This window comes from Dipodomys ordii, unplaced genomic scaffold (assembly GCF_000151885.1).
Source record: "Dipodomys ordii isolate 6190 unplaced genomic scaffold, Dord_2.0 Scaffold90, whole genome shotgun sequence".
Lineage (NCBI taxonomy): Eukaryota > Metazoa > Chordata > Mammalia > Rodentia > Heteromyidae > Dipodomys > Dipodomys ordii.
The window spans coordinates 7,122,958-7,149,498 of NW_012267306.1; positions in this window are offsets into that span (position 1 = coordinate 7,122,958).

The window sequence follows — 26,541 nt, forward strand, 5'->3', positions numbered from 1 at the left end:
CCCATGTGCTTTCTCTAGTTCTGGTCAGTATAGGGTTTCTATATTCATATTTAAAATATTGATATTTGCTGGAGACTGGTGGCTCATGCCTGTAATCCTTGCTACTCAGGAGATTGATATCTGAGGATCATGATTCTTAGCCAGCCCTTGCCAGAAGGTTGGTGAGACTTTTATGTCCAATAAATTATTTAGGAAAAAGTCAGAAGAGGTGCTGTTGCTCAAGTGGTAAAGCACTTGCCTTGAGCCAAAGAAGCTCAGGGACAGTGCCCAGGCACAGATTTGAAGCCCCAGGACTGGGGGGAAAATCCATTTTTCCTTTACTGCCCACTGACTGTGTTTTATAAATGATTATTCCTGAGTGAAAAGTGCCCCAAACTAGATCAACCTAGGGTTTTCCCAGAGCAGAATGAAATACTCTCTAAGAGCCTAAGCAGAAATCCGACCACAACTTGTTTGCTTGGGTGGTTACAGATTTCTGATTTATGCAAACATATGAGGTTTGGAAAGAATTCATATTCCTTATGAAGCAGGAACTGACATCCCAGTTTGGACTTTACTATACACAGCAGTGTTTATTCAAAGAATTGATATCTTTTATAAATATAGTAAATTAAATACTGCATTATAATACTGGAGTAATGCAAAACTGAGGTGATTGAATTAAACTAAAATTATGTCCTGGAAGTGAAGGTCAAGCACTTTGAGAGAATGTTTGTATTTCTGAAAAGAAATGCCAAAGTTCAGATTTAAAAAAAATGTTTCACAAACTGAATTTATTTCCAATAAATATATATTTATTTCCAAAGACAAAATCTATCTCTTTACCATGGAATTTTTAAAAAGAGCTTTAGCTTTAATGTTAAAAGAGCAGAGTTCAAGTTGCCTTCTAATCTTTCATAAGTAAAATTAGGTCAATTTGCTTAACATTTCAGAGTTCATATTCAAATTTTTAATTAATTTCAACACAAATAATTGTAACTATTTGCACATTTTATATGAGAACAGCATATATAGAATGCTTATAATTAAACATTATATACTTATAAATAATATAATGTATGCTATTTACCTTTTGTGACCTGATACATTTCATATTGCACATTGCCAAGACTACTGTATAGAAAGAAATAAAAGAATGATAATCATGAAGTATTGAAGATAGAGATAATAGAAGTTATATTTGGAAAGGAATAACCCAGGATTTTCACTGATTTGTATTATTCTATTTTTGAAATTCTGGATGAATGTTTTATTACCGTTATGACAGCGGTGATATTCACTAAACACTATGTTGAAAATGAATGTTGAAATGAGAATGATATGTTGAAAATGGGTGGACATTGGAGTGAAAAACTAGAAGAGATTAAGGGAAGGGGTGACGTTGTTCAAAAAGAAATGATTCCTTATCCGACTTATGTAACTACCACCCCTCTGTATATCACCTTGACAATAACAATAAGCAAAATTTAAAAACTATTATACAAGTGTTCTTTATCCTAATTCATGTCTTAATTTGAAAAGTACAAATTGACTGTAAATAGCTCATCAGTTATTCTTCATAGCAAAAATAAGTGGGGAAATTTCTCCTGTCAGTTCCCCATGAAAATGTTCTGATTCTTTGGAGTTAGTCCTCCCTTTCCTACTTCTTTGTGGAATGTTTCAGTTATAAACTTGCTGACTGAATACTGAACATGAAAATCCACTAATTTAGTAAATGCTAAGCCACTAGTATTTTAAACTATTCATGTTGTAATTTTTGATTAATGCAGAATAAATAACATTGTAGCTAGAAATATTGGGAAAGATTATAAGTATTTTCTTTTTTATGTTCTCAGGAAGCCACTTTAAGACTACCTCAAAAATCTAAACAAGAGTATGAAAATATTTACTTTCAAGGTAGATTGAATTTCCAATAGTGAAAACTTTCTTCATCTGCTTCTTAAATACTAAAGAAAAATTCTTCCAGCCTGAACCCGCCAAAAATAAAATAGGCTTATTACTATATATTTAATTTATTACCAACTTTATGTTTTTAATAACCACCATCATCAAAATGTCTAACATATATTGACTGTATCTAATCCAACTCTAGAAGGAAAATAAATTTTTGACTAAAATGGTTAGATCGTAACATGGGGCTCATTAACATTATCAAAATTTATCATTACTGAATACTTTCAAAACAAGGGTCATTGACTTTTATTCTTTATTTCTAGTCTTTGAAATGAAATGCTCCGCTTTTGAAGAATTTGTTCTGGAAGCTTTTTTTTTCTTCTTCTAAGCATGTAATAAAAGATAAAAAGTTAAATTAGCTGACCCATCATCATCTGAGCTTTTCAAAACTGGGAAACATAAAAGCATGAGAAAACTAAATTTGAGTGTTCATGATTATGGCTAAGGACAGTACTGTCATACAAGTTCTACAGCAGCAAAAATAAATCTTCTTCTGCATGATGACTAATAGGAATCCAGATTTTGCTTGACCTCAGAAGAGGCCTACAATATGTTAGTAAACTTATATTCTATGATGACACACTGAAATGCCTTAGGCTAACCTAACATACTTTATTCTTGATGGATTTATTTCACTCTCCTCTAGTGATCTAAAAGCCAGAAAGAGGACAGATGTGCCAGTAGTACAGCCTTCTAGAAACAATCCACATGATCATGAAGTAGAGGGGAAAAAATCCCTCTTTTTTTGGGACACTAATCTATCGCTAAAAGACATATCCTATTAAGTATGGTTTTATTATGTTATAAAATCTCCATCTTTAATGGTGGAAATAATCTGTCTAAGGGCACCAAATTCCATTTAGAAAGAAGAAATCAGCAGTTAAGATCTACAGTATAACTGAATTATTGCAGTTAAAGATAATGTAGTATATTATTTCACTGAGGGTATGTTACATATGTCTTTCAACAAAAAATGATAGGTAAAAATATGATAGGTAAGTGAAGTGATAAATATGCTGATTATCTTGATTTAAGCACTTTATATTATATACATATATCAAAACATCATACTTGTTGGGTGCTGGTGGTTCATGCCTGTAGTCCTACTCAGGAGGCTGAGATCTGAGGATCACGGTTCAAAGCCAGCCCAGGTAGAAAAGTCCATGAGACTCTGATCTCCAATAAACCACTAGAAAACCGGAAGTAGCATTGTGGCTCAAGAGGTCTAACACTCGCCTTGAGCTGAAGAGCGCAGGGACAGCACCCAAGCTCAGAGTTCAAGCCCCACGACCGACAAAAACAAAAACAAAACAAAATCACACTGGATATTATATATATATGTACAATTTGGTCAATGAAAGTAATAGTAAAAGCAAAACTCTCCATCTTTCATTATTTTTCTCAGCTTTAGTTCCCACTTAAGTTCTCAAGTAGATGCTGTGCCAAGAACGAGACACAGAGCTGCTTTCTTCCAACAATGCTCTTCAAACTGTAGGTGCTCACCTACCAACCTCTTTCTTTCCTCCCCCATTTCTCTTTTTGTGCATTGGATACCTGAGCCATCTTATAGGATGAGAAAAATATTTAAGTATACAAACAGCATAAACAAAAGAGTAACAAATTTCCTTCTCATCATGTATTCACTAGTCATTAGTTTTCATAATTCATTAGTGTGTGTGTGTGTGTGTGTGTGTGTGTGTGTGTGATTGGCAGATAGGTAGTATATCTAAATGACAGTCAGATTGTGTAGCACTTAACTCAGCAGGCTCACTTGGTACAATGATCCAAGTAGAACTGCTTCAATATCCTAGTCAAAACGAACTTTCTTAAATAATTTTCAGTAAGTTAGTATCAACTGTGATTTTAATTAAGGTCCATAAGAAAACACAATTTATCCATATGTCTCATGCAAATGAATAGAGCAGAATGAAGAAAAAGAGATATTTTTCTTTAACCAAATTAATGAATAAGGAAATAGGCATTTTAGAGGTTAATGTATTTTTTGAGAGGATAGAGACCTCTCTGCTATATTTTCTCTATGAAGAAGAAATAGTGCTATTTTTGAATCGGTTGCTCTAAAGTGGTGAGCTCTAGCATGTGAAGTTACTAAATAAGAGAAAAATCACTAACAAACAAGAGGACAACAAATCAGCCAGAGTACATGGAAGGTTAACAAATGCCATTGGTGGTCTCATTGAGGTCACATAATCAAGATCTAAAAATACAAGTGTTAAGTATCAAGCATCATGTGATTTTACTTGTAAGCCTTTCACTCCTACTCTCTCTCTTTCACTTATTCTTCACTCCTCAACCTCTTATATTGTAGCATATCATTCTGCCATTTCACTGATTCTCTTGTAATTATTATTGTATTTCATTAATGCTCAATGTGCGACTCCTTAAATAGCAGCACCAGTTAAGACTGTGTGAAAACAGAATTGCTGAGACTTAAGTCTAGCTTGGATTCCAACCCAGGAATCTATTTTGACAAATCTCAAGTGATTCTTGTTTCTGCAGCATTATCTAGATCCCTCCTGTGGTTTAGGCATGTCCTCTTCAAGGATCCAAGAGTAGGAAAAACACAACTCTTAGGTAAATCTTTTCTACTAGGAGGAATTGACTCTACTTAAAAATAACCCATAGACCTTAGATGGCAAGGTTATAAGGTCATATCTTTTTCCTAGAGATACCCTATTTCCTATAAGTAACAGACAGAACATCTGGTATAAATTTTAGGCTTGTTTGCTTCAAGGAAGGCAACTATGATTGGTTATTTCAAGTTCAAGTTTTCCTTTTGGGTAATTTTGATTCCCATACTTCTCAGATGACTTTTATTGTACTGCACTTCCCAATAATCTATTATGTGATTTTTGAATCCTAGGGAACTTGACTGTCCTAGAGTAATCCTGAGTGACACACTCAGTGCCAGATTTAATGTCATATACAAAACTTAGGTTGCTTTCTGTAGTTTTTCCTTTTTGCCCATAAATATTTTTCAGTCCCTTAGGTTCATTAAGACTGCACAGGTAATCAAATGACTTCACAGGTAAGCAATTTTAACATAAACCCCTGGTCTATAGAGTTTACTGGTAGTGACAGAAGACATAATAATCATCAGTTAAGAATTAAGTATACATATTGATTATTAGCTCATAATAAGTGGTACTGGAAAACAAATAGGACAGCTTAAGGCAGAGGATGCAAGGAAGGTCATTGTAATATTGAAAATTATGCTTTGGGGAGGCATATGGAGGAAGTCATCTGAGTTCTAAGAGACTTACAGAACAGAACATAAAGGAATTTGCTCTGTGGACCTTTGGTAGAAGAATTTTTTTTGTATTCCAATATTTTTTATTGTGAAAATACCGTAAGAGGGGTGACAATTACATGAACAAGGTAATGAGTGCATTTCTTAGCAAGCATTGTTGCCTCCTCCTTTGTTTCCCCTTAACCCTCACCCACACACCCCTGCCCTGTGCCAAAGTTGTAAAGTTTGTTTTTTGACATAATGTCTTGTACATCTCATTGTTGTAATGGGTCCACCTGTATCCCTGTTTAAACAATTTGTTTTTTCCCTTCCCCTCCACAAATTACACCAACATCAAATACAGTGAAAACAGGGGTTATACCGTGGGGGAGGGACATACAAATCATCAAAAAAACATCTTATAAGTATGTTAGAAACAATCACAAGAAAGAAAAACCATTTGAGTCCTTATCTTGGGGTTCAATTGCCTAACAACTTAATTTTTCAATGGAGGAAACAATCAGTACATGGTCTCTCAGACAAAATCACACTTGAAATGTGTAAAGAAACATTAGAGGATAAACAACAACAAAGAAAAAACCTTTTGTGTCCATGTTTTGGAGTTCATTTCACTTAGCATCATCTTATATAGTCATATGTACATAGCTATTGAATTATTCTGTTCATCTCATATGATTAGCCTAGACTTATATTAATTATTACAAATAAGAGAGACACGTGATCCTCTCTTGTTACTGCATTCAATTTTGGAATACCCTGGGTAATGTAAATACATTTACCTGAACTAGGGAAGGGACGGAGAACAACAAAATCATGAGACAAAGGACACAAGGGAAACATATGCAACAGAGATACTCACAAGACAATATGTTGGAAATGATCTATACAACTTGAGGAGGGAGATTGGGGAAGAGAGAGGGGGGAAATGAGGGAAGGGGTAAGAAGCTAGAAAAAAATAATCATGGTCTTTCTTATGTAACTCTAACCACTCTGTACATCACCTTGATAATAAAACTTAAAGAAAAAAACATTAGGAGGAATAGGTGAAGTAACATTTGTCTAATTTGGGGAGGGGAAGGGGAATAACAAACGCTAAAACAATGATCCATTAAAACAATGAGACCCACAATGAGATACTATATTGGAAATAAACTTTACATCTTGGGGGGGAGGGGAAGGGGGGAGAGAACGGATAGTGAGAAAACAACAAAGGAGGGAGTAACAATGTTCAACAAGAAATACACTCATTACCTTACTAATGTGACCATACTGCTCTGTACAGCATCTTTACAGAAATATACTCATTACCTTACTAATGTGACTATACTGCTCTGTACAGCATCTTTACAATAAAATAAAGTTTAAAAATCATAACATATGCCTCTTTAAATATTTTTGAACAAAGACAAGAGCTAATAAATGTTTTTGAGTACAGAAGTTATAAAATTTAACTTCTTCATTGAAAGAATTATTCTATGTGTGTTTTATAAATAGAATGTAGAGGACAGGTGTACAAACAGGTACTAAATAAAACCCTGATACAGACAATAGCAAGAGGATGTTATAATGAAATGAATACAATATGAAGGATCACAGTATGTTTTTAATGGAGAGCCAACAAAAATTTGCAGATGAACCAGGTTTGAATTGCATAATCCTACAATTCAAGCTACTTGAGAGGCAGAAATTTGGTGATTAGTTTGAAGTCAGCCTGGGAAAATGTGTGTGAACCTCCATTTTATCCAATGGCTGGGCAGAGTGAGCCATTCCTGCTCTCCTAGGTAAATGACTAAGCAAAAACAGGAAAAGTACAATCTAGGACAAGCCTGAGCATAAAGCAAGATTCTGCATCTGAAATACAACATACACACAAAAAAGCTGGCAGTGCATTTCCAGTGATGAGTACCTATCCTGAGTTTAAATTCCCGAAAGAAAAGAAGAAAAAGGACCTGAATTGAAAAATGACTTCTAAATTATCAAACCAAGCATTTGGCAAAAGTGAGTTGTTTTGATTTAGGAAAAATTGAGTAAAATAAAATTTAGTTATAAACAAAACTCCTGAATTTTTTTTTAGTTTGAATTAATTGTTAGCAGATATTAAGGTTTTGAAATGTAAACTTGGAGTAAAAAAGGAATGTCTATTCTTGAGAAAAACTTAGGAACTCATTGATGAAATCTATCTATCTATGTACATACATGCATGTATATATACATATATGCATACATTTATATGTAAACAGATATATAATGAACATATATAAATTATTTCAATTTAGAAGTACAACTTGTTGAGTAATGTGTTAGCTCCTTTCCGATGACATAAATAAAAATCTTAACTTGGGATATTTTCTTCAGAGATTGAAGAATATTGTATGTTAGACCAAATCTATAAGTAAACTATGATGATTATTCTTAAAAAAAAAGACTTCATCATTATGATTTGGGATTTGTGAAACAGATTTCAAGTAGAATGTTATAACTTTTCATTTGAATCATATCCAGTACTAGGTATTAAGTTTCATATAAAAGAAAGCAGGGAGAGTCTATTCAAAGAATATATTATCAGTTTAGCTAGAATGAAGAAATAGCCATAGTTGTGACTGGAAATCAGAAGTAAAATTTACTTGTTAAGGGAGAAAAGCAATTACTTAGAACATTTTTATTAGAATTACTTTTTTTGTGAGCTGAGCAAGATGGCACACACCTTAATTCCAGCACCAGGGAGGCTGAATTGGAATTATTACAAATTCAAGGTGAGTACATTCCATATAGCAAACTTGAGAGCTGCCTGATCTACATAGTGAGAATCTGTCTCAATTATATATATATATATATATATGCATATAATATATTATATATAATATGTATAATATTATATATATAATTTTGTAGTATTTGCTAACCTAATTCCAAGTAGTCTCAAAATTACAGCTCTTCCCTGAGGCTACAAAAGAATCCATTGCAGGAAAGGCATAAAACCAGGATTCATTCACTTCATGGCAAATCTGTTACTGTTGAAAATGTAACATAATATATCAGAGAAGTGTTGAAAGTGTGGATGAACAAATTGGTTTCTAGTAGCCCAAATGAAACTAATTAATAAAATGGAAAATGGCAATAATTACCTGAAAGATTTGAATCATGAACCCATTATCCAAAACTTTCAGATCATTTGCAGAAGAGAAAGGAAATCATAATGTTTTTAAGTTGCCATGACTTCTACATAAAATAGATTTTATTTTCCATGTCACAGGATCCAAGGGCAAATAAAAGAAATAAAATGTGGCAACTCATTCATATGGATTTTATTAAATAATTATGAATTTCATGTTACAATGAAGAATATTTCTTTTTATAATTTATTGAAAAATATGAAGCAATTAACTGTTGCTCTGGTATTTGTCTTCAAGTTGTCATGCTAAATTACTGATTTTTTCTTTCACAAAAAGGGGGAATTTATTTCCTTTTCTCTCCATTGTTTAATTCATTAAATTTTCAATATAAGCTGAAAGTTTTCTGGACTACCTAGAACTTTAACCAAAGTTACATGCATTTTTCTAATCTGTCAGCTCTAACCTTATTACTGTGGATCTTATTAAAACTTGAAATAAGCCTTAGGATATAGATATTTCAAGAAGTTCATGGAAACATTTTAAACACTTTGAGAAAAGTGTTTATTTTTTTGGGGGGGTTCGGTCGTGGGGCCTGAACTCTGGGCCTGGGCGCTGTCCCTCAGCTCCTCAGCTCAAGGTTAGCGCTCTACCACTTAAGCCACAGCACCTCTTCCGGCTTTTTTCTTTTTTCTTATGTGGTGCTGAGGAATTGAACCCAGGGCCTCATACATGCAAGGCAAGCACTCTGCCACTGAGCCATCTTCCCAGCCCCACAAATACATTTTTTGTTTTCCATTGGTGATTTCATTATGATGACATATTACCTAGAGTAATCAATACAGCATCAAAAATATTATTTCCAAGTATCTTAAACCCTACTATTTCAAGTAAGCCAGGCCCAAAGAAACATAGGTCCCACGGTTTCCCTTATTTGCAATATCTAGTATATGTACGAGTCAAGCGGAAAAGATCAGATAATGTGATGTCAGGAAAATGAACCCTTAGATATGTATTTTAATGTTTTTTCTTTCATACATGTGTTTCTAACACATTTATAAGATTATCTCTTTGTGCTTTGTAGGTCCCTCCCCCACAGTATAACCCCTGCTTTCACTATATTTGATGTCAGTATAACTTGTGGAGGAGATGGGGAAAAACCAGTTGTTTAAGGATACAGGTGGATCTGATGCACAATGAGAAGTACAAGTTGTCATGTCCAAAACGAGCTTTACAAAGTCGGTGCGTGGGGGGGGGGGGGGGAAGGAGAAGGATTGGGATGGGGGGGAGGGGGGAGGCTGGGAAGGGATGGGAAGGGTAAACAAAGGAGGAGGCTGCAATGCTTGGTAAGAAATGTACGCATTATCCTGCCCATGCAATTGTAACCACTCTGTACAGTATGTTCACAAATAAAACAAAATAAAATTTATAAAAAAAAACCCTACTATTTCTAAGAAATAGGGTTCCCTCAGAACAAAGAGCATTTCAATCCATTCATATGAAAAATGGATCAACATTTGTAATAACTTTGGAGGCTTTTAGAATGCTATGAAATGCTATACAATATACTTCTTTGAAATCTAAGAATTTCTCTTATATATTTCATTGTTTTTATGATATATATGTATATTACTTTAAAATTGGTTGAGAATGCTTTTTATTGTATTTTTATTTCTGTTTTTATATTACCATCTTTGCTAAAAATTGTAACATTCTTTGTAAACCTCCTCCAAAGTGGATATTTCCATGTAAATTGATTTATAAGGGTGAAATTGCCAAGCTCAATGACTCTTAAGGTTTAACCAGTTTGAGAATCCCCTTTATATTAGAAGTTTTTGCTAGGTCATATGGCACTGACATGAAATCCTACATTTTGTAGGATTCAATATTCCTTACCACAGAATAAAAGTACTGTATATTCATTCCAGATTCCTACCAAGAAATCAATTTCTATTTGGGACAAATCATTCAAGGACCAAAAGAGATAAAGTAACAGAGAAGAAATCTAGCACAAATATTAACCAGTGAACCTTATAATTCCTCATATCAGATGTGTACCAATTAGGGTCACATTACATTGACCAATGCCAGCCTCATGATGAGCCTTTCAAAGAAACTGACATTGAATGGCATTTCAACAAATGGCAAAAGGTGGAAATTGGTAAACATCTTACAGCACAAGTGAAAAAAGTTAAAATTGCTTACATACGATAGAGTGTTTCTCCAACATGGTCACAAATATTCACTCACTCTTTTGTATTCTTTTTCATGAAAAACCCCCTCCAAGTCCCATGCAGTCATGGAGTCAGATCAAGAACTGATTCCAAATTGTATTCCGTATTGGATCTTATCACATTTTCCTCAAGTTTGGGAGTTTTATTCTATTAACTGAGTCCAAAGGCCTCTTAAGGATTGTGTACATACTCATCAAAAAATTAATTCTAGGAACTTCACTGGTGGACTTACAAAATAAATAACCTAGCTAGACCACTGCAAGGATACAGGCGACTTCTAGGAGACAATTTTGCATGAACTCACTAATTTTGAAAGGAACTTAACTTTTAAATTCTGCCTGTAGTTTGCAACCATCTTGCTCTCTAACTGGAGTTTGTTTTCAATTTGCCATACAAACCAAGATACATTTGAAGTTTAAGTAGTCAATACTAATAATTAAACCAGGATTGTAAATATAGGCTAGTACTGGACCTGGACATGATAAAGGCAAGATAATTATCCTTTCTAATCATATATACCACTCTGATTTTTCAATTATCTTAACATAAAACCAACACTGGCTACTTCAATCAGGGAAATTTACATTTAGTGGAGGAAGATGGAAGTATCCACTAAATTAGAAACACACACGCCCACAACCAAACACACACACACACACACACACACACACACACACACACAGACACACACACATCATCTCTGCAGAACTAGCATTTGAAAAGGACAGAGGAACCAATGTAGTCCTAGTCCTAGAGGGGTCAGAACATAATCTAAGGGACAATGTTTTCATGATGACAATGTCTAGCTAGACAAACCAACTCTAGTTATTTTGCCTAATTGTGTTACTACATCATCATGTGTTATCCTGTCTCATCCCATAGTCCTGACAGAAAGTCAGTGAATTTTCAAAGTGAGCAAAAATGAATACATGGAAATAACTTCACCAAAACAAAATTAAGTTACAATTATAGATATAGGATGAAACAGAAATGTTCTTTCAGTGATACCTGTCTACTCAGGGTCATGTCTTTAATTCTAAATATCCTGGAGGCCAAGGCACTGAAACCTTGTCTTAAAGTAAAATTAAATAAAACAAGAACAACAATGACAACCACAGCAACAAGTCTGGGGGTGTAGCTCATTGGTTGTTAACATGGATATCACCCTCTAGATTCAGGAGTTCATGACTGCATGAGACAGGGACATTTTTATTCACTACTATCACATTAAAATGTTCAAGTTGTAGTATTTCTGAATCTAAATTTTCTTAACAAAATCATTAACTAAAAGGAAATGGCAAGCTTTGGTAAAAAATTGAGAGGGAAAGGTCAATGTAAGGCTTCTACCCCAGAAAGAACAGTTTCCTTAGAAGTTATTGGGTCCTCCCATACTCATGTATCCCTCAGTCCTACATGGTATTGAATTCCCTGTCACTTTATTCAGTAAAAAGCTACTTACAAACCATTGTGATGAGGGAACTGTGAATGTTTTCCTTTAACAACCCTTCTAATTTCACTCTTGGTGCCCTGTTTCTGTTGAACTAGCAGTTGCCCATGAGGTTCTTTATTGTATTTCCTTTTACTTATCACTTTTTAAGTGTCCTCTTCAGCTTCTTATATTTTCTGATATGTAACCACAGTAGTCACATTCCTCTCAAGGTTTTATCTCATCTAGAAACATCACTATTTATCAGTTAAACTGTACACATCTCATTAAGAATATGCATCAGGTTTGATGCTAAAAAAGGAATTCAGAGTTGAGCATTGGGCAGTGAGTAGCTGGTTGAGTGGGCAGATAGTCTTATGTTATGCTATTGTAAATGAATCCCTGCTGTGCCATTTAATTTGACTGTTACTTTTCTGTGGAGTCAACAAAGACTTGGGAAAAGATAACTATACATATAAATTTTGTCAGGAAACATAATTGTGTGTGTGTGTGTGTGTGTGTGCCAGTACTTGGGTTTGAACTCAAAGTCTTGAGCCTTGCCTTGACTTTACTGTTGGTGATCTACTATTTGAGGCAATTCTCCACTTCAATCTTTTGCAGGTTAATTGGAAATATAAATCTATAAGATGTGTCTTCCTCAAGCTAGCTTCAAACATTTATACTCAGAAATTAGCTTTCTGGACAGCTGGAATAACAGGTATGAGACAGCAGTGCCTGTCCAGAACATTTTATTATAATATTGAAATGAAACTAGATCATGTTTTACAATGAGAAAACAGCTGTAAATCAGGCTCTACCTTCTTTTACTTATAAAAGTTATCTTAATAAAGATAAAAAATTTTATCTAATAAAAATAAAACTTTTTTCATGGTTGAAATATTTTTCCTTGTAGTAAGATAAATTATTAAGGCAATTAAAAAAGTAACTCCTCCAGAGAATGATTCAGGAATTTGTTGGTTAATATCCTGAATTTTAAGTAACATTTATATGTGTGAATATGGCTTTAGCCCAGCCACAAATTTGCCTCTGATAAACTTCACATTTTTCTATTAAGAAGATGATTGGGTCTTCGCTAGAAAAACTGTTCAAAGGATGAGGATTTGTGCTGCCAGTCATTTATATTAAAAACAATAATTTATAAATACTTAAAATCAAATAATGTGGTGTGTTTGAACAAACTTGAAAGCCCTTTGTTGAAAACTTCTGTGAAGAAACCATTTTTTAAAAGGTTTTGGGAAAACAGAAATGCACCTTACCCTCTGTGAATTACCAGATTCTCTTTCACTATACCATTTATTACTACTTTAAGTCTGATGGGGTTTCCATTTGTTTGAGTGGCTAAACCAAGCTGCTGCTCGTGAGAACATTCTGTGGCTGATTTATCACTACTGCTCTAATCAGGGAGCTGTTTCTTCAGATAAACTCTCTTGCCTGATATATTATCCCTGCTGTGCCATTTAGTTTGATTGGAAAAGCAGTGATTCCCCACTCCATCTCTGTATTGACGCCAGGAAACTTCCTTTCTGCCCTTCAACAGTCTTTTAAAACATATTTCAATAATTCAAGAGTTTGTAAACTTATAGCAATGTAACTTTTTGCCCTTGCAGAAACATGATCTAATTTATGTATTGCAGAATAAAGCCTATTCTTCCAGACTGATATTTTTGTAGAATTATATATTACCAAGAAACCAGATCTGATTTTAAAGTCAGTATTTCACCTTACAAATGGCCATAAAACTCTAATAGTATCTAGAGTAATGCTATTGTATTTTTTAAAAGAACATTTTATAAATTCAACAGATATATGGCTCTGAAAGTACAGGGTTTTCACATTTAGGACTTTATGATTTTTGTTGAGTACAATCAGTTAGATTTTAAACAAAATAGTGGTTCTCAACCTTCTATTTCTAAATGGAAAAGTAGTTAAATGTGAATTACAGCCCATTAGAAACACAGAAATAACTGGAGGGGATTCACTTTTAAGCGTGAGTGTGAAGCCAGGTGCTGGTGACTCACACCTGTAATCCTCGCTACTCAGGAGGCTGAGATCTGAGGATCACAGTTCAAAGCCAGTCCTGGCAGGAAAGTCCATGAGACTCTCATCTCCAATAAACCATTAGAAAACCATAAGTGGTGCTGTGGCTCAAGCAATAGAGCGCTCGCCTTGGCCTTGAGCTTAAGAGCGCAGGGACAGCGCCCAAGCCCAGAGTTCAAACCCCACAAGCAAGAAAACAAAAGAAAGAAAGAGAGATAGAAAGAAAAGAAAAAAATGGCTGAGACATTTACTGATAAATTTCACTTATTTTTAAATGTTTGGTAGGACCTCAATCATAGTTCAGGCAGAGACAATGAAATGCAATGCTGTAAGACTCTTCTTTTATTCAACTTTGGTAATAGCTATTCTTAGAAAAAATGTGAAAATTTTTAACTAGATTATACATGCCCATAGATTTATCCAATTTATCTTATTCTACAAGATTCTAGAAAATTTTCAGTGTTTACCCTTTTGAATAATGTATCTTTAATTGCAATTTTATTTAAGAATTCCAGGTAGGACTGGAGGTTGAAGAAAATGGATGCTACATAAAACTTGGAATTAGTTATAGGATTTATTTCTAAGTTTATTACTTTATTTTGGATATGATACTTTTTTTAGTGACAATGCTGAGATTTCAGATATATGCAGAGAAATGTAGATTTAAATGTTTTCTGGGAAAGTAAGTGCAAGGTTTTCTTTTTGACATTGCTGCAATTTCTTATTGGCAAATTAATAAGAGGAATAACGAAGCTGTCTTCAGAATGAGCCCTTGTTGGATACTAAGACCTCCAATTTTGGTCAGGAACCACTGAGAAAGAGGAAAAAGATCCCAGCAAACCTGATGGATACAATTGGGAGAGAGACATGACTGATAAAGAATTTGAGAATTACACACAGAAAAGAGAGACATGAAAAATGGCAGAAGCAGGGTAGAGGTGAATATGAGCTAGAGAGAGAGAAAAAAGGGGAGGCAGAAATGGTGAGGAAAGTGCTTTATAGAGAATATTCATAGTGAATAATATTCAGTAGTACAGTTCATGTTGTATGTGCTACATTATACATACCCTAAATGTGTCACTTAAATCAACTAATTAGCTAGTTAATATTTTAAAAAATAAACAGCATGATGTCTTTTTTTCCCCTCATATGTGGAAGCTAGTTCTAAAATATAATAGGACATGATGACCTATCCAGAACTCACACACAGTCAGATTAAAGGAGGTTATCCTTAGGGGAAGAACACAAAAGCACAAAAGCATAACTTCCCTAAATATTTAAAATATTGAATAGACAAAATATAGAAACCAACTCCAGGAAATGGAAATATTTTTTCTTGTATTTGTTATTGGTGGAGGTGATGTTTGTTTTTCTATTTTTCTCAGGAGTTGGAGGTGGAACAGAGGAAAGGAGAAAAGAAGGCTAAACAGATACTATCATGCTATTCAGTATACACTACGTGGAAAGTGACCTATGTAATGTGTGGGCAGGGATGGATGGGGAAAAGTGGGGGAAAATAAAAGAGGGGTGATGTCCAAAAAAACAGTGTTCATTACCTGATTTACAACACATTTGGTTCAACACATTGTAGTAACAACACATTTATTTATTTATTTATTTTTTATTTTTATTTTTTTTTGGGTCCGGTCCTGGGGCCTGAACTCTGGGCCTGTGCACTGTCCCTCAGCTCTTCAGCTCAAGGCTAGCCCTCTACCACCTGAGCCACAACTCCACTTCCGGCTTTTTTCTTTTTTGCTTATTTGGTGCTGAGGAATCAAACCCAGGGCCTTATGCATGCAAGGCAAGCGCTCTACCAGCCCCAACATTTTTATTTTTACTATAATTTTTATTTGAAATGCTGAAAAGAGGAGTTACAGCTATGTAAGTCATTGATGCCATTTTCCTTTTTTTAATATTTTATTGTCATGGTGACATACAGAGGGGTTATAGTTACATATGTAGGGTAGTGATTACATTTTTTTATTAATAAGTTTTTATTATTGTGAAAATACCTTACATTTCATTACAATTACATGAGCAAGGTAATGAGTACATTTCTTATCCTTTGTTTCCTCGTTTCCCCCCCCCCCTTTTTTTTCTGGTCGGTCATGGGGTTTGAACTCTGGGCTTGGACGCTGTCCCTCAGCTCAAGGCTAGAGCTCTACTGCTTAATCCACTTCATGTTTTCTGGTGGTTTATTGGAGATATGAGTTTCATGGACTTTCCTGCCCAAGCTGGCTTTGAACTAGAATCCTTAGATTTCAGCCTGTTGAGTAGCTAGGATTACAGGCATGAGCCGCCAGTTCCTGGAGTGATTACATTTCTTGTCTAACTTGTCCTCTTCTTCTTTCATTTCTCGCTCTCTCCCTCTCCCCCAATCCCACCCCCAAGTTATACAGATCATTTCCAATATATTGTCTTATATTGCTGTTTTAAATATAGACCAGTATATTATCCTTGAATACAAATAAGAATAAAAATGACGAGAATTTTTTTTCACCAAAAAATAAAAATAAACAATAAAAAACATGAAATATAGTTTAAGTAGTAATTTTTATTATATAATATTAGTGCTGGAAACTGATAAATGAGACACACATTTTGTGTTTCATTGTGGTGTAAATTATATTCCCCAAATCATTATTAAAAGATAATCTCAAAGTATTTAATGAATGTGTGCTAAAGTTTCTAACATTGATTATATTTTCAAGTTCATACAGTTCTAGATTTCTAATCATATAGCTGAATTGTAAGACCCCAGACAATGACAATTTTTGAAGTCACATAACACCTAACTTGTCTTTTTTCCCAACATATTGCTAAGAAAAGACATATATATGAATGAACACTGCTGCAGAAGTTCTGTTTTAATTATCTAAGCATAATCAGGTCACCCAATTTTTTGTATTTCTTATCATTATTCAAAATAACATTGAGATGCCCTCAAAAGAAGGCCTTTCTTTAATCTGTAATTTTCTTCTCAGTGTTTGTGTATATCAAATTTCATAACATGTCAACTAAGAAGTATGCTACAATATGATCAAAGTTTCTTATAATTTTGAGTAATTATTTGTCTTTATTCAAAGCAGATTCTACTAAATAACAAATGGGTATAGGTTTACTCATACCTCCAAATTTATATGCACAAGACCAAAAAATGGTTTAAAAAGAAGCAAATCTGAGTAAATATCATCAATTATTACTTAAAATATTGTCACTTTTGCAACTTCTGATGGCTTGAAATTCTTTGAAAATAATATCTAATATATTTAAAATACTGTTCTGATTAATTAGCTAACATTGTATTTTTTAATTTAATTCAACCAGGTGTTTTAACTTGGAAATACTCTGATTATATGGATTTTAAATTATAAGCTTGCTTGTGCATTTTTATTTTTATTCAGTCTTATTTTTTATTTTTAAGTTTTATTTTATTGTAAAGATGCTGTACAGAGGGGTTACAGTTATATAAGTAAGGTAATGAGTACATTTCTTGTTACCCCCACCTTTGTTTTTTTCCTGCTATGACTTTCCTCCCCTACCTCCCCAACGCCACTACCCTCCTATCCCCCCAAACCCTCCAGAGTTGTAAAGTTCATTTCCAAAATAGTGTCTTGTGAGTCTCATTGTTGCAATGGGTCATCCTCTGTCCTTGTTTCAGCATTTTGTTATTTCCCTTCCCTTCCCCAAATTAGATAAATGTATATACAAGACGCCTGGTACCAAAATCAAGTACAAGGACAACAAGGATAAACAATACAAGGAAGAACATATAAAAGAAACAAACAGCTGGGTGCCAGCGGCTCAAGCCTATAATCCTACCTACTCAGGAGGCTGAGCTCTGAGGATCACGGTTCAAAGCCAGCCTGAGTAGGAAAGGCCGTGAGACTCTTATCTCCAATAAACCACTCAGAAAAACGGAAGTGGTACTGTAGCTCAAGCAGTAGAGAGCTTCCATTGAACTGAAGAGCTGAGGGATAGCACCCAAGCCCAGAGTTCAAGTCCCATGACCAACAACAACAAAAAAAAAGAAGAATCAAACAAAAAAATCACATAGTACATTAAAACAACAACAACAAAGAAAAAATCTCTTGTAGCCATATCTTGGCGTTCATTTTGCTTAACATCATCTTATATGGTCATATGTACATAGCTTTTGAGCTTTTCTGCTCATCTGATAAGATTATCCTAGACATATACTAATAATTGCAAATAAGGGAAACCATGGGACCTATATATCTTTGGGTCTGACTTATTTCATTTAATATGATTTTTCCCAAGTCTTTCCATTTCCTAATAAATGGGCAGTGTCATTCTTTCTGATGGAAGCATAGATTTCCATTATATATATCACATTTTCTTGATCCATTCATCTACTGAGGGTCATCTGGGTTGATTCCATATCTTAGCTATGGTGAATAATGCTGTCATAACACATATTTTAACTGTAAGTTGATCAGCTTCAAATAAATGAAGTTGACAATGTTGATCACACTCTCTTCCTTGAAGTACTTGCCTTTGTCCTTTAACTTTGAAAATATTTTGTTTTCCTGGTTTTACTCCCATATATATTTGTTTCAGTATTTTCCCCCAATCCTCTAAATAACAAATAATTCAACTTCTTGTCCCTTATTAGCTGTATTCATTTATTATTTATTGTAACTGTGATTAACAAAAGGGAGTTACGGTTACATGCATACAGTTACTGTCACTCTTATTTTCTACCGCTTTCCCCTCCCCACTACTCCCCTCTCCCCAAAGTTGTTAAGTTCATTTCATTTCCAATGTAGTGTCAAGTGAGTATCAGTGTTGCATTAGTTCATTCCTTGAACTGCTGTTTCTGTGATTCCCTTTCCCTTCCACAGATCAGATGAACTTATATTTCTTTTTTTTGTGTGTGTGTGTCCTGTCATGGGGCCTGAACTCTGGGTCTGGGCACTGTTCCTCAGCCCTTCAGCTCAAGGCTACCACTCTACCACTTGAGCCACAGCACCACTTCTGGCTTTTTTTTCTTTTTGCTTATGTGGTGCTAAGGAATCGAACCCAGGGCCTCAGACATGCAAGGCAAGCACTCTACCACTGAGCCACCCTCCCAGCCCTGAACTTATATTTCTTGTTCCTTAAAAAATACTAATAGTAACCTATTTTCATTCTCTCCCTTAGCAATGTGACTCAGTTTCTTGGCTTAAAGTACTATGTACATACTAATTCCACAACAGACATCTACAGATTATACTTTTCTATTCTTCAGACTCACATGTCCTAGTGATGATTTTATGCCTTCTAGATGTAATGGGCACATCTCTCATATGACCTGCTGTACACAGAATTGCTACTTTCCCTCAAACTTGAGCGTTTTTTTTTTTTGTTTTTAGTTTTGGTTGGTTATGGGGCTTGAACTCTGGGCCCGTGTGCTGTTCCTGAGCTCTTCAGTTCAAGGCCAGTGCTCTACCACTTGAGCCACAGAGCTACAGAGACACTTTGGGTTTTCTGAGTGGTTTATTGGACATGAGTCTCACAGGCTTTCCTGCCCGAGATGGCTTTAAACCATGATCCCAGATCTCAGCCTCCTGAGTAACCCTCGACACCCAGCAAGCTTGAGCTTTAATTTGTTTCCACATATACAATTATTATGAAAACATGCTTTCATCTGACATGAATGTGAAAGAGGTACAAGAAAGGCTTCAGGAAAACGTTACACTATAATGCATTATTATGTATAATTAATACGCACCAATAAAAGTAAGATGGCAAATGAATAAACAAAAACATATTGTATTTTCTACATTTGAGTATTCCTTTTATGCATCACACTGATGTAGAAGAAGTTAAAACCCTTGGACTCACCTTAACGTTACACATTCTATCACAAACCATATCAAATTCCCCAACCAATCCTGCCAGACAGATCTACCTTCAATCTTGATTTCCGGGACTCTATCCTTCCTTCCTTCCTTCCTTCCTTCCTTCCTTCCTTCCTTCCTTCCTTCCTTCCTTCCTTCCTTCCTTCTCTTCCTTCCTTCATTTCTTAATTTTATTGTCATTGTAAAGGATATACAGAGGGGTTACAGTTACATAAGTCAGGTAATGAGTACATTTCTTTTTGAACTGTGTCATCTTTTCCCTCCTTTTATTTCAAATCTTATTTAGAACTACCATTTCAATGTGAACTTCTAAAACTACCCATCTCTAATCTTGATTAGTACAAAGGTTTTCAACTGTTTTCCTTGTTTCTGACTTCACTATTCCTTATCCTTACCCTTTCAGACTCTTCATGTTTTATATGAAACTATAGCATCCCTCCAAACAGAATTCAGAAGATATCCTGTAAATTTAGACATGTAAAAAATAACATTTAGTTTAACTAATTTTCTCATTGTCCTTGTAAAGATTTTGTCATGAATTAGTAAGAAATACATTGTAAATTTTTTGTTGTTGGTTATTGGTTATTGGTTGTTGGTTGTAAGGCTTGAACTCCCTGCCTGCATACTGTTCCTGAGCTCTTTCACAAGGCTAGCACTCTACCACTTTAAGCCACAGATCCATTTCCAGTTTTTGAGCGTTTAGTTGAAAAAAAAAGTCTCACTGGAACTTTCTGGTTTGGCTTTGAACAGCAATCCTCAAATCTCAGACTCCTGAGTAGCTAGGATTAAAGGGCATGAGCCACCTGCACCCAGATCATTGTACATTTTAAAAATATTTTCTATATATCCTACTATGTCTGATTTTTAATTTACCAATTATGGCAAGATATTACTGTATTCTTTTTGTTGTAAATGAATTATAATTATTGAGATGCTTTTATGGCCTAGAATATGTCTGTCTCAGTGAACAAGTCATATGCATTTGAAAACAACAGATTCAGATGGAGCTGGATATATTTTTTTCTAAATATATTAAAAAATAGGTTAATACAGTTGTTAAACAATCTATGTCTATGCAGTCCCTGATTACATATACTCTCCTTTAGTACTAGAATATGTGTTCTGTTTTCTTATAATTTCTATTTCTCCACTGAGATTACATATATTATTATTTATTGGAGCATCATTTTCTTTAACTTATTAAATAGAACTAAAATAGCTGCCTTAAATTTTTATTTATGAAATTTAATCATCTGAGAATTTTCTCTTGATACCAAAACACACTTTTTATTCATGTCTTGTTTTGTAATTGTGGATCATATCTTAGACATTGTGAATGTTTTGTCATAAAGATTCTGGATTCTATTCCATTCCTTGGATGGAGTTCATATTTGGACTTTACCAAGAAATTGATTTGGACAACCACAAACTACAAACAGTTGTCCATTTGAGTGGGCCCTTTGCCATGTGCCTACCACTTGTGTGGTTCAGAAGCCAAACACACATTTGGGCATGGTTAATGAACAAAATTTAAGGTTGCTTACCGCCAGAAATTACCCCCCCTCATTTAGGTGGTCATGACTGTCTTGAACTCTATCCCAAGCTTTTTTTGCTTGGGAATGCTATGTATGATTTTTTTATATATAGCTTTCAGAGCACAGTATAAAGTAATTCATATACCGGTACCATCTGTTACTTGTCTCCATAATCTTCCTGATTTTTTCACCCTCAATATTTTGTATTTTTGTTGATTTTGTCTCAAATCTAGGCTAGTGTAAGAGAGTGAGGCTGGTAGAGCTCATTCAGTCATTTCAGAATGGGAATTTAAGTCCAGGTGATTCATGCATAATTAATCTTTTCTGTCAATATAAAAATGCATCTTCAAAATCATACCATTGAGGATACACTTAGAAGAAGGCAAAGGAGTAACTCCTTTGAACATTTAAAATGGAATTTATTTTATTTATTTTTCATTTTTTTATTGTGAACATACTGTACAGAGGGGTTACAATTACATGGGCAAGATAATGAGTACATTTCTTATCAAGCATGTAGCCTCCTCCTTTCTTTCCTCTTCACATCCCTTCCCAGCCTCTCCCTGTTCCCCCCACCCAATCCTCCCCCCACACACCAAATGTGGTATATATACACAATGGAATTCTATGCCTCCATCAGAAAGAATGACATTGCCCCATTTGTTAGGAAATAGAAAGACTTGGAAAAAATTATATTAAGTGAAGTAAGCCAAGCCCAAAGAAACATAGGTCCCATGGTTTCCCTTATTTGCAATATCTAGTATATGTATGAGTCAAGCAGAAAAGGTCAGATAAGGTGATGTTAGGAAAATGAACCCTAAGATATGTATTCAAATGTTTTTTTCTTTCATGCATTTGTTTCTAACAAAGATTATTTCTTTGTTGCTTTGTATGTCCTTCCCCCACAGTATAATCCCTGCTTTCACTGTATTTGATGTCGGTATAATTTGTGGAGGGGAAGGGAAAAAACAAGTCGTTTAAATAAGGATACAGGTGGAATTTGTTTTTATTTACACTGTTCATTTTTTGGGGGAGAAGTCTTTTTAAGGAAGCGAAAAGGGGGTGCAGGAATGAATGGAGAAAGGATGAACAAATACAGTCATGGTGACTTTGTCCAAGAAGCATTGTACTTATTATGTGATTTATGGAATTGTAACCCTTTGTATAACTCCTTAATAATAATAACAATGTATTTTGAAAAAAAATACTCCAATTACTTCCCAACTTTTTCAAGATAAAATCTAAATTTCTAATTATTTTTGTCAGTTATGAGGCTTGAACTCTGGGCCTGGGCACTATCTCTCAGCTGTTCAGCTCAAGAATAGTGCTTTAGTACTTGAGTCATAGTGTCATTTCCAATTTTTGGTGGTTTATTGAAGAGTCTCATGGACTTTTCTGCCTGTGCTATCTTTGAACTAAGATCTGAAGATCTCAGCCTCCCTAGAAGCCAGGATTACAGGCAGGTGTGAGACATGGGTGCCTGGCTTGAAATTTCTAATTTATTTATTTATTTTTTTTCAGTCCTGGCGCTTGAACTCTGGGCTTGGATGCTGTCCCTCATCTCTTTAGCTCAAGGCGAGTGCGCTATGTAGTAGCCACAGCACCACTTCTGGTTCTCTTGTGGTTTATTGGAGATAAGAGTCTCATGGGCTTTCCTGCCCAGACTTGCTTTGAACCATGATCCTCAGACCTCAACCTCCTGAGTAGCTAGGATTATAGGTGTGAGCCACTGGCACCTGGCTAAATTCTTAATTCTTAATCATGTTTTCTAAGTCACTTTCTCTCCTAGGTACCCATCATTGTATCCTCCTTCTCATACATACAATCCACAGCAACATGTTTATTACTGTGGCTGAGAAACATTTGAGGTCACATCATCTTGACAATAAAAAAAATTAAAGTCACCCGCAATTTATACATTATTCATTTTTCACCTCTAAAATTTTATAGTTGCTTTTTCTAGGAATATTATTCCTGACAAATGTGGAAACGCCTGGATTTTTTAGTATAATCAAGCTTCTCTTCAATTAAAAAAAACTTTAGTAGATTCATAGAAAACAAATCAAAAAGTTAATACAGAATATTCATATTCCCCATTACTAATGTCTTATATTTTATACTACATTTTTAAAAATCTATCATCCAATTTGGATATATTATTACTAAATAGAGTGTATGACTTATTAATATTTCTTGTTTTTTATTTTACCGAATTTCCTTTTGTTTTTTCCAGAGCCTTATCAAGGAAACCAAATTAGATTTAATTGTCACTTCTCCTTCCTACTGTGGAATACTGATAGCTAAATTTTTGGTAGTACAAGATTTTGATGGTTTATTTGTTATCAGATATTTTCCAAAATAGTCTTTCTTTTTTCTTTTTTTTCAGAAAAGATAATTTGATGGACCAGGATTGACATTGAATTCATTATTCAGCTGACTCAGTCTTCTAGATTCTGAATTCGGTCAACAATGAATTTAGTGGATTTTATCTTGTGGATATAGAAAGATAACAAAAATTATATCATGATATTAGTCTTCTATTGTATAAGATTGGAATGCAATTCCAACGTCTAACAAGGCATCAGTAATTTGAACTGACTCCCCACTCAACATGCAATCAATTGTGGAACAGTGCTGGGGTTTCCTTCAGCCCCAACATTTCTGTCTGGAAGTGGTTATTGTCTGGGCATTAATTTCAATTGTGTAAGAAGGGGAATTGTAATCACATAAAGTACCACAGTTAATTCTGGGTCTTTGGTAGTTTTCAAAAAAAGAAAGAGAGAAAAAAAAACAGTCTGACATGTTTTGGTACTTCTTAGATTTCAGCATTCTTTCTTAATATTCACTGAGAGAGAGAGAGCGCTCATTTGAGGTAGTTCTGATTGTAAATTCCATATGTCAAGTAGCAAATTTTCTTTGCCAAAACAAAGAGTAGAAGAGAATATGTAATGAAGTATAGTGCATAGTTACCAACTAATCATTGTTGAAAACCATTGCTGAGTGGAACATATGTAGAATGATTTTGGTGTTTTGAGAGGGCCATAATAGAGTAATGTTAATTGGTTATAGCTAAGTATATCTAAGGATCTATGTCTATTTACCATTGTATAACATTTTCAATAGCTTCCACATAGTACTTTAATGATTACTGCCATCTAGAATTGGTGAGAAGATAAGCTGTTTGGCCTGGAAATCTGCCTGTTCAAAAGAAAAATTGGTTCCTTGTAAACCCACCCTATATTATAAGGATAGGAATTTATATTATTTTCCTGGGGTAAGAAGTGATAATAAAAAAATGGAAAGATTAACAACTTTTACTTCCTTCGGTTTGTTTTTATTTTATCTTTGATAATGTTGGGATTTCAATTTATGGCCTCACAGTACATAATACTATTGAGCCATGCCTGTAATACTTTGGGTTTCAATTAGACAAGTTTTAGGCTTTCTATTATTGTTGAAATTGGTCACTGCATTTAGATTGCCTTTATGGAGATTTATTTTATCTGGGGTGGCCTGAAACAATGATGTTCCCAATCATAGTCTTCTGTGTAGCTTTGGATAAGAGCTGACTTCCTCTATCCCCAGCTATATATTATAGAGGGGGTCTCCTGAGATATTTTGCCTGAGCATCAAATCGAGCCTCTCAAATAAGCCACTTTTGTCCAGCTACACCACAAACAAGGCCATACTAAAACTATCAGCACAACCATGTTCATTGCAACATTGTTTACCATAGCCAAGACATGGAATCACCCCATATGCCCCTCAGTGGAAGATGGATCAAGAAAATATGGTAAATATACACAATGGTATTCTGTATTTCCGTCAGTAAGAATGATATTGCACCATTCATAAGGAACTGGAAATATATATTTAATTGAAGCCAGATCCAGAGAAACACTGGTTACATGTTTTACTTCATTTGTTGTCATTAGAATGTGCCTGTAAACCTTCAAGAAAACACAATGGATTGTAAAAGACAAAAAATTACACTTGCACATGATAAATTAAACTGGGCTGTAAATTTTTATACAGTGAAATCAAAGGAGGATATTCTTACTCATTTTTGTGCAGTAAGTATGATGTCTCTAAATAAAGTAGTATTTCAGATATTCCACAGTGAAATAAACGGGCCATGTATACACCTTAATTATTGCAAAATTCTTTTGGGCAAAAGGATGATTATTATACCTTGGGACATGAAGAATGATCATATTAGTACTTAAAATTCTTCATTTGATAGATTGAAAAAGTCAATGTAATTTTCCATATGGAAAATTCCAAATGGAAAAGGAAACTTACAGCCCTTATTATTATAAAGTCAAGAAACTTAGACAGATTGATTATTTTAATACCTTAGATCAGAGGTATTTTTCCTCTGAATATTTACATAACACAGAAAAAAAGGAAACTATAGTAAGACAGTAGGAGGAACCAAAATATTTGGACCACACTGTGGAGACAAATCCAAACTATCACAAAGGGATTTCCAGCACCCTGCTTGCTAGTAGTTGGTGTTTGTTAACAGGATTAATTCAAGTATTCTCCTGGCTTAAAATAGAAATGTTTAGTCTTACTTCTGTTTGGCTTATGGTCTTCTACCCAAGCTTTTCTCCTTAAAAACACTATTGCTAGTTTTCGGAGATCTGATTATATCTGATTATTGTCTGTCAAGATGTGATCTTCAGCCTATATCCTGAGTGTAAGTTTTGCTGACATTTAAGAGAATTTTTGCATGTAAAATCCCTTATTTGGTAGTATAAATGAGATAATATCAGATGAGCAATCAACACATGATCAGCCAGTAGAAAAGGCCAGGTGGTAACTGTCATTAATAGCATTATGAATTACAGAAGACATAGAACAAATGTAATCACTTTTCAGAATATGATTTAAAAATAACTACCCCAGAAAGAATGACAGCACTCTATTTGTTAGGAAATGGACAGACTTGGAAAAAAAATATATTAAGTGGAGTAAGCCAGGCCCAAAGAAAGGTAAGTCCCATGGTTTCCCATATTTGCAATAACTAGTACATATGTAGGACAAGCAGAAAAGGACAAAAGCTATATATATATATATATATATATATA